Source organism: Triticum dicoccoides, chromosome 1A (assembly GCF_002162155.2).
Source record: "Triticum dicoccoides isolate Atlit2015 ecotype Zavitan chromosome 1A, WEW_v2.0, whole genome shotgun sequence".
NCBI classification, from domain to species: domain Eukaryota; kingdom Viridiplantae; phylum Streptophyta; class Magnoliopsida; order Poales; family Poaceae; genus Triticum; species Triticum dicoccoides.
The window spans coordinates 302961765-302970218 of NC_041380.1; positions in this window are offsets into that span (position 1 = coordinate 302961765).

Consider the following 8454-nt stretch of genomic DNA (forward strand, 5'->3'; position numbering starts at 1 on the left):
ATTCTCATCATGGTCAACACCTTGTGAACTTGTCGAAAACCTTTTTACGACAATTCTAGCTTTGTAGATAGTAACACTACTATCAGCGTCCGTCTTCCTCTTGAAGATCCATTTAATCTCAATGGCTCACCGATCTTTGGGCAAGTCAATCAAAGTCCATACTTTGTTCTTATACATGGATCTCATCTCAGATTTCATGGCCTCAAGCCATTTCACGGAATCTGGGCTCATCATCGCTTCCTCATAGTTCGTAGGTTCGTCATGGTCAAGTAACATGACCTCCAGAACAGGATTACCGTACCACTCTGGTGCGGATCTCACTTTGTTTTACCTACGAGGTTCAGTAGTAACTTGATATGAAGTTACATGATCATCATCATTAGCTTCCTCACTAATTGGTGTAGTAGTCACAGGAACAGATTTCTGTGATGAACTACTTTCCAATAAGGGAGCAGGTACAGTTACCTCATCAAGTTCTACTTTCCTCCCACTCACTTCTTTCGAGAGAAACTCCTTCTCTAGAAAGGATCCATTCTCAGCAATGAAAAACTTGCCTTCGGGTCTGTGATAGAAGGTGTACCCAACATTTTCTTTTGGGTATCCTATGAAGATTTACTTCTCCGATTTGGGTTCGAGCTTATCATGTTGAAACTTTTTCACATAAGCATCGCAGTCCCAAACTTTAAGAAACGACAGCTTAGGTTTCTCGCCAAACCATAGTTCATACGGTGTCATCTCCACGGATTTAGATGGTGCCCTATTTAACGTGAATGTAGCTGTCTCTAATGCATAACCCCAAAATGATAGTGGTAGATCGGTAAGAGACATCATAGATCGTACCATATCTAATAAAGTACGGTTATGACGTTCGGACACACCATTACACTGTGGTGTTCTAGGTGGCATGAGTAGTGAAACTATTTCACATTGTTTTAACTGAAGGCCAAACTCGTAACTCAAATATTTTACCTCTGCGATCATATCGTAGAAACTTTTATTTTCTTGTTACGATAATTCTCCACTTCACTCTGAAATTCTTTGAACTTTTCAAATATTTCAGACTTGTGTTTCATCAAGTGGATATACTCATATCTGCTCAAATCATCTATGAAGATCAGAAAATAACGATACTTGCCGTGAGCCTTAACACTCATCGGACCGCATACATTAGTATGTATTATTTCCAATAAGTTAGTTGCTCGCTCCATTGTTCCGGAGAACGGAGTCTTAGTCATCTTTCCCATGAGGCATGGTTCGCAAGCATCAAGTGATTCCAAAAGTCCATCAGCATGGAGTTTCTTCATGCGCTTTACACCAATATGACCTAAACGGCAGTGCCATAAATAAGTTGCACTATCATTATTAACTTTGCATCTTTTGGTTTCAATATTATGAATATGTGTATCACTACGATCGAGATCCAACGAACCATTTTCATTGGGTGTGTAGCCGTATAAGGTTTTATTCATGTAAACAGAACAACAATTTATTCTCTTGAATGAATAACCGTATTGCAATAAACATGATCAAATCATGTTCATGCTCAACGCAAACACCAAATAACACTTATTTAGGTTCAACACTAATCCCGAAAGTATAGGGAATGTGCGATGATGATCATATCAATCTTGGAACCACTTCCAACACATATCGTCACTTCACCCTTAACTAGTCTCTGTTCATTCTGCAACTCCCGTTTCGAGTTACTACTCTTAGCAACTGAACCAGTATCAAATACCGAGGGGTTGCTACGAGCACTAGTAAGATACACATCAATAATATGTATATCCAATATACCTTTGTTCACTTTGCCATCCTTCTTATCCGCCAAATACTTGGGGTAATTCCGCTTGTAGTGACCAGTCCCTTTGCAGTAGAAGCATTTAGTCACAGGCTTAGGTACAGACTTGGGCTTCTTCAATTGAGTAGCAACTTGCTTGTCATTCTTCTTGAAGTTCCCCTTCTTCCCTTTGCCCTTTTCTTGAAACTAGTGGTCTTGTCAACCATCAACACTTGATGCTTTTCTTGATTTCTACCTTCGTCATTTCATCATCATGAAAAGCTCAGGAATCATTTTTGTCATCCCTTGCATACTATAGTTCATCACGAAGTTCTACTATCTTGGTGATGGTGACTAGAGAATTCTATCAATCACTATTTTATCTGGAAGATTAACTCCCACTTGATTCAAGCGATTGTAGTACCCAGACAATCTGAACACATGCTCACTGCTTGAGCTATTCTCCTCCATCTTTTAGCTATAGAACTTGTTGGAGACTTCATATCTCTCAACTCGGGTATTTGCTTGAAATATTAACTTCAATTCCTGGAACATCCATATGATCCATGACGTTCAAAACGTCTTTGAAGTCCCGATTCTAAGCTGTTAAGCATGGTACACTAAACTATCAAGTAGTCATCATATTGAGCTAGCCAAACGTTCATGACGTCTGCATCTGCTCCTGCAATAAGTCTGTCACCTAGCGGTGCAGCAATGAGGATAAACCTCAGATCACGGATCCAATCCGCATCATTGCTACTAACATCTTTCAACTTAGTTTTCTCTAGGAACATATCAAAAATAAAACAGGGGAGCTAAACGCGAGCTATTGATCTACAACATAGATATGCTAATACTACCAGGACTAAGTTCATGATAAATTAAAGTTCAATTAATCATATTACTTAAGAACTCCCACTTAGGAAAACATCCCTCTAATCTTCCAAGTGATCACGTGATCCAAATCAACTAAACCATAACCGATCATCACGTGAAATGGAGTAGTTTTCAATGGTGAACATCATTATGTTGATCATATCTACTATATGATTCACGCTCGACCTTTCGGTCTTAGTGTTCCGAGGCCATATCTGCATATGCTAGGCTCGCCAAGTTTAACCCGAGTATTTATGTGTGTGCAAAACTGGCTTGCACCCGTTTTATGTGAACGTAGAGCTTATCACACCCGATCATCACGTGGTGTCTCGGCAGGACGAACTTTGGCAACGGTGCATACTCAGGGAGAACACTTTACCTTGAAATTTAGTGAGAGATCATCTTATAATGCTACCGCCGAACTAATCAAAATAAGATGCATAAAAGATAAACATCACATGCGATCAATATAAGTGATATGATATGGCCATCATCATCTTGTACTTGTGATCTCCATCTCCGAAGTACCGTCATGATCACCATCGTCACCGGCGCGACACCTTGATCTCCATTGTAGCATCGTTGTCGTCTCGCCAATCTTATGCTTCCACGACTATCGCTGCCGCTTAGTGATAAAGTAAAGCATTACAGCGCGATTGCATTGCATACAATAAAGCGACAACCATATGGCTCCTGCCAGTTGCCGATAACTCGGTTACAAAACATGATCATCTCATACAATAAAAAATAGCATCATGTCTTGACCATATCACATCACAACATGCCCTGCAAAAACAAGTTAGACGTCCTCTACTTTGTTGTTGCAAGTTTTACGTGGCTGCTACGGGCTTAGCAAGAACCGTTCTTACCTACGCATCAAAACCACAATGATAGTTTGTCAAGTTGGTGTTGTTTTAACCTTCGCAAGGACCGGGCGTAGCCACACTCGATTCAACTAAAGTTGGAGAAACTGACACCCTCCAGCCACCTGTGTGCAAAGCACGTTGGTAGAACCAGTCTCGCGTAAGCGTACGCGTAATGTCGGTCCGGGCCGCTTCATCCAACAATACCACCGAACCAAAGTATGACATGCTGGTAAGCAGTACGACTTATATCGCCCACAACTCACTTGTGTTCTACTCGTGCATATAACATCAACGCATAAAACCTGGCTCGGATGCCACTGTTGGGTAACGTAGTAATTTCAAAAAATTTCCTACGCACACGCAAGATCATGGTGATGCATAGCGACAAGAGGGGAGAGTGTTCTCCACGTACCCTCGTAGACCGAAAGCGGAAGCGTTAGCACAACGCAGTTGATGTAGTCGTACGTCTTCACGATCCGACCGATCCAAGTACCGAACGCACGGCACCTCCGAGTTCAGCACACATTTAGCTCGATGACGTCCCGCGAACTCCGATCCAGCAGAGCTTCACGGGAGAGTTCTGTCAACACGACGGCGTGGTGACGGTGATGATGTTGCTACCGACGCAGGGCTTCGCCTAAGCACCGCTACAATATGACCGAGGTGGAATATGGTGGAGGGGGGCACCGCACACGGCTAAGGAAAGATCACGAAGATCAACTTGTGTGTCATGGGGTGCCCCCTGCCCCCGTATATAAAGGAGGGAGGGGGGAGGTGCGGCCGGCCCCTAGGGGTGCGCCTGGAGGAATCCTACTCCCACCGGGAGTAGGACTCCCCCCTCTTGCCTAGTTGGAGAAGGAAAGGGGAAGGGGGAAAGAGGAAAGGGGGGCGCCGCCCCTCCCCTTCCTTGTCCTATTCGTACTAGGGGGAGGGGCGCGCGGCCTGCCCTGGCCGGCCCTCCTCTTCTTCCTTAGGGCCCATGTAGGCCCATTAACCCCCGGGGGGTTCCGGCAACCCCCCGGTACTCCGGTAAAATCCTGATTTCACCCGGAACGATCCGATATCCAAATATAGGCTTCCAATATATCAATATTTATGTCTCGACCATTTTGAGACTCCTCGTAATGTCCGTGATCACATCCGGGACTCCGAACAACCTTCGGTACATCAAAACACAAAAACCCTAATTAAGATCATCACCGAACTTTAAGCGTGCGGACCCTACGGGTTTGAGAACTATGTAGACATGACCGAGACATGTCTCTGGTCAATAACCAATAACGGAACCTAGATGCTCATATTGGCTCCCACATATTCTACGAAGATCTTTATCGGTCAGACCGCATAACAACATACGGTGTTCCCTTTGTCATCGGTATGTTACTTCCCCGAGATTCGATCGTCGGTATCTCAATACCTAGTTCAATCCCGTTACCGGCAAGTCTCTTTACTCGTTCCGTAATACATCATCCCACAACTAACTCATGCAAATCATAAAGTGACATGATATGGCCAATATCATCTTGCGCCTTTGATCTCCATCTTCGAGGTGCAGCATGAACACCATCATCACCGGCATGACACCATGATCTCCATGATCATGATCTCCATCGTCGTGTCTTCATGAAGTTGCCTCGCCAACTATTACTTCTACTACTATGGCTAACGGTTAGCAATAAAGTAAAGTAATTACATGGCGTTTGCATTGACACGCAGGTCATAAATAGATTAAGACAACTCCTATGGCTCCTGCCGGTTGTCATACTCATCGACATGCAAGTCGTGATTCCTATTACAAGAACATGATCAATCTCATACATCACATATGTCATTCATCACATCCTTTTGGCCATATCACATCACATAGCATACCCTGCAAAAACAAGTTAGACGTCCTCTAATTGTTGTTGCATGTTTTACGTGGCTGCTATGGGTTTCTAGCAAGAACGTTTCTTACCTACGCCAAAACCACAACGTGATATGCCAATTTCTATTTACCCTTCATAAGGACCCTTTTCATCGAATCCGATCCGACTAAAGTGGGAGAGACAGACACCCGCTAGCCACCTTATACAACTAGTGCATGTCAGTTGGTGGAACCTGTCTCACGTAAGAGTACGTGTAAGGTCAATCCGGGCCGCTTCATCCCACGATGCCGCCGAATCAAGATAAGACTAGTAACGGCAAGTAAATTAACAAAATTGACGCCCACAACAACTTGTGTTCTACTCGTGCATAGAAACTACGCATAGACCTAGCTCATGATGTCACTGTTGGGGATCGTAGCAGAAATTTAAAATTTTCTACGCATCACCAAGATCAATCTATGGAGTAATCTAGCAACGAGGGGAAGGGGAGTGCATCTACATACCCTTGTAGATCGCTAAGCGGAAGCGTTACAAGAACGCGGTTGGTGGAGTCGTACACGCAGTGATTCAGATCGCGGTCGATTCCGATCTAAGCGTCGGACAACGGCGCCTCCGCGTTCAACACACGTACAGCCCAGTGACGTCTCCCGCGCCTTGATCCAGCAAGGAGAGAGGGAGAGGTTGGGGAAGACTCCGTCCAACAGCAGCACGACGACGTGGTGATGGTGGAGGACCGTGGCACGCCAGCAGGGCTTCGCCAAGCACTGCAAGAGACGAGGAGGGAGAGGGGTAGGGCTGCGCCAAGAGGGGGAGAGAGACTCGTGTGTTGTGCAGCCCCAAATCCTCCACTATATGTAGGGGCAAGGGCAAGGGGAGGCGCCCTAGGGTTTTCCCCTAGGGGGCGGCGGCCAGGGCATATGGGATCTCCCCCTTGGGTGACTTGGCCCCCAAGCCAGGAGGTGGGAACCCTAGATGGGGCGCCCCAAACCCCCTGGTCACGTGGGAATAGGTGAGGAGGCGCACATCCCCTTAGTGCGCTGGTTTGCCCCCTTCAGTTGGCCCATGAAGCCCCCCAACACTTGTCGGGGCTCCCGAAACACCTTTCGGTCATGCTGGTCATCACCCAGTACCTCCGGAACACTTCCGGACTCCAAAACCCTTCGTCCAATATATCAATCTTCACCTCCGGACCATTCCGGAACTCCTCGTGATGTCCGGGATCTCATCCGGGACTCCGAACAACATTCGGTAACCATGTACATACTTTCTCTATAACCCTAGCATCATCGAACCTTAAGTGTGTACACCCTACGGGCTCGGGAATCATGCAGACATGACCGAGACATCTCTCTGGTCAATAACCAACAGCGGGATCTGGATACCCATGTTGGCTCCCACATGTTCCACGATGATCTCATCGGATGAACCACGATGTCAAGGATTCAGTCAATCCCGTATACAATTCCCTTTGTCTACCGGTATAGTACTTGCCCGAGATTCGATCGTTGGTATCCCGATACCTTGTTCAATCTCGTTACCGGCAAGTCTCTTTACTCGTTCTGTAACACATCATCCCGTGATCAACTCCTTGGTCACATTATGCACATCATGATGATGTCCTACCGAGTGGGCCCAGAGATACCTCTCCGTTTATACGGAGTGACAAATCCTAGTCTTGATTCATGCCAACCCAATAGACACTTTCGGAGATACCCGTAGTGCACCTTTATAGCCACCTAGTTACTTGTGACGTTTGGTACACCCAAAGCATTCTTACGGTATCCAAGAGTTGCACAATCTCATGGTCTAAGGAAATGATACTTGACATTAGAAAAGCTTTAGCAGACGAACTATACGATCTTGTGCTAGGCTTAGAATTGGGTCTTGTCCATCACATCATTCTCCTAATGATGTGATCCCTTTATCAATGACATCCAATGTCCATGGTCAGAAAACCATGACCATCTATTGATCAACGAGCTAGTCAACTAGAGGCTTACTAGGGACATGTTGTGGTCTATGTATTCACACATGTATTACGGTTTCCGGTTAATACAATTATAGCATGAACAATAGACAATTATCATGAACAAGGAAATACAATAATAACCATTTTATTATTGCCTCTAGGGCATATTTCCAACAGTTACTTCTTGGAGAGTGGTGTCTCCTAGATTGGCTAGGTGTCACTTGGGAGCCTCCGACAAGATTGTGGAGTTGAGCCAAGGAGTTTGTAAGGGCAAGGAGATCGCCTACTTTATGAAGATCTACCGCTAGTGAGGCAAGTCCTTCGTGGGTGATGGCCATGGTGGGATAGACAAGGTTGCTTCTTCGTGGACCCTTCATGGGTGGAGCCCTCCATGGACTCGCGCAACCATTACCCTTTGTGGGTTGAAGTCTCCATCAACATGGATGTACGATAGCACCACCTATCGGAACCACGACAAAAACATCCGTGTCTTCAATTGCGTTTGAATTCTCCAAACCCTTCCCTTTACATTCTTGCAAGTTGCATGCTTTACTTTCCGCTGCTCATATACTCTTTGCATGCTTGCTTGAATTGTGTTAAGATTGCTTGACTTGTCCAAAGTTGCTAAAATCTGCCAAGAACTAAAATTAGGAAAATGCTAGATTTTTATTTGGTCAAGTAGTCTAATCACCCCCCCCTCCTCTAGACATACTTTCGATCCTACAGATGACAAGGGCCACGGGGACGGCGCCGCGAGCAAGGGCAAGGAAGACGGCCGCGAAGGCAGAGCCGCGCCCGAGGATGTCGACGAGGGGCGCGGGGAGGGGACCGGCGATGGGGACGGTGAGGCCTGCCCGGAGGACACGGCGAGGCCGAAACCGTTGAAGCTGGGCACTGAGAAGGGTGGCGCGGCGCGCGGTCGCTTGGCCGGGGGGAGGGAGGCACGGGGCACGGTTCAAGCCCGTGCCTTGTGACCGAAGAACCCGCACCGCCGGCAACGGATGTCCTTGCGACATTCCACGAGCGGATGGCCAGGGAAGAGGCAGCGGGGGCACCAGCCACCGACCAGGGAGTGGGGGCGGCACGGACGGGGGC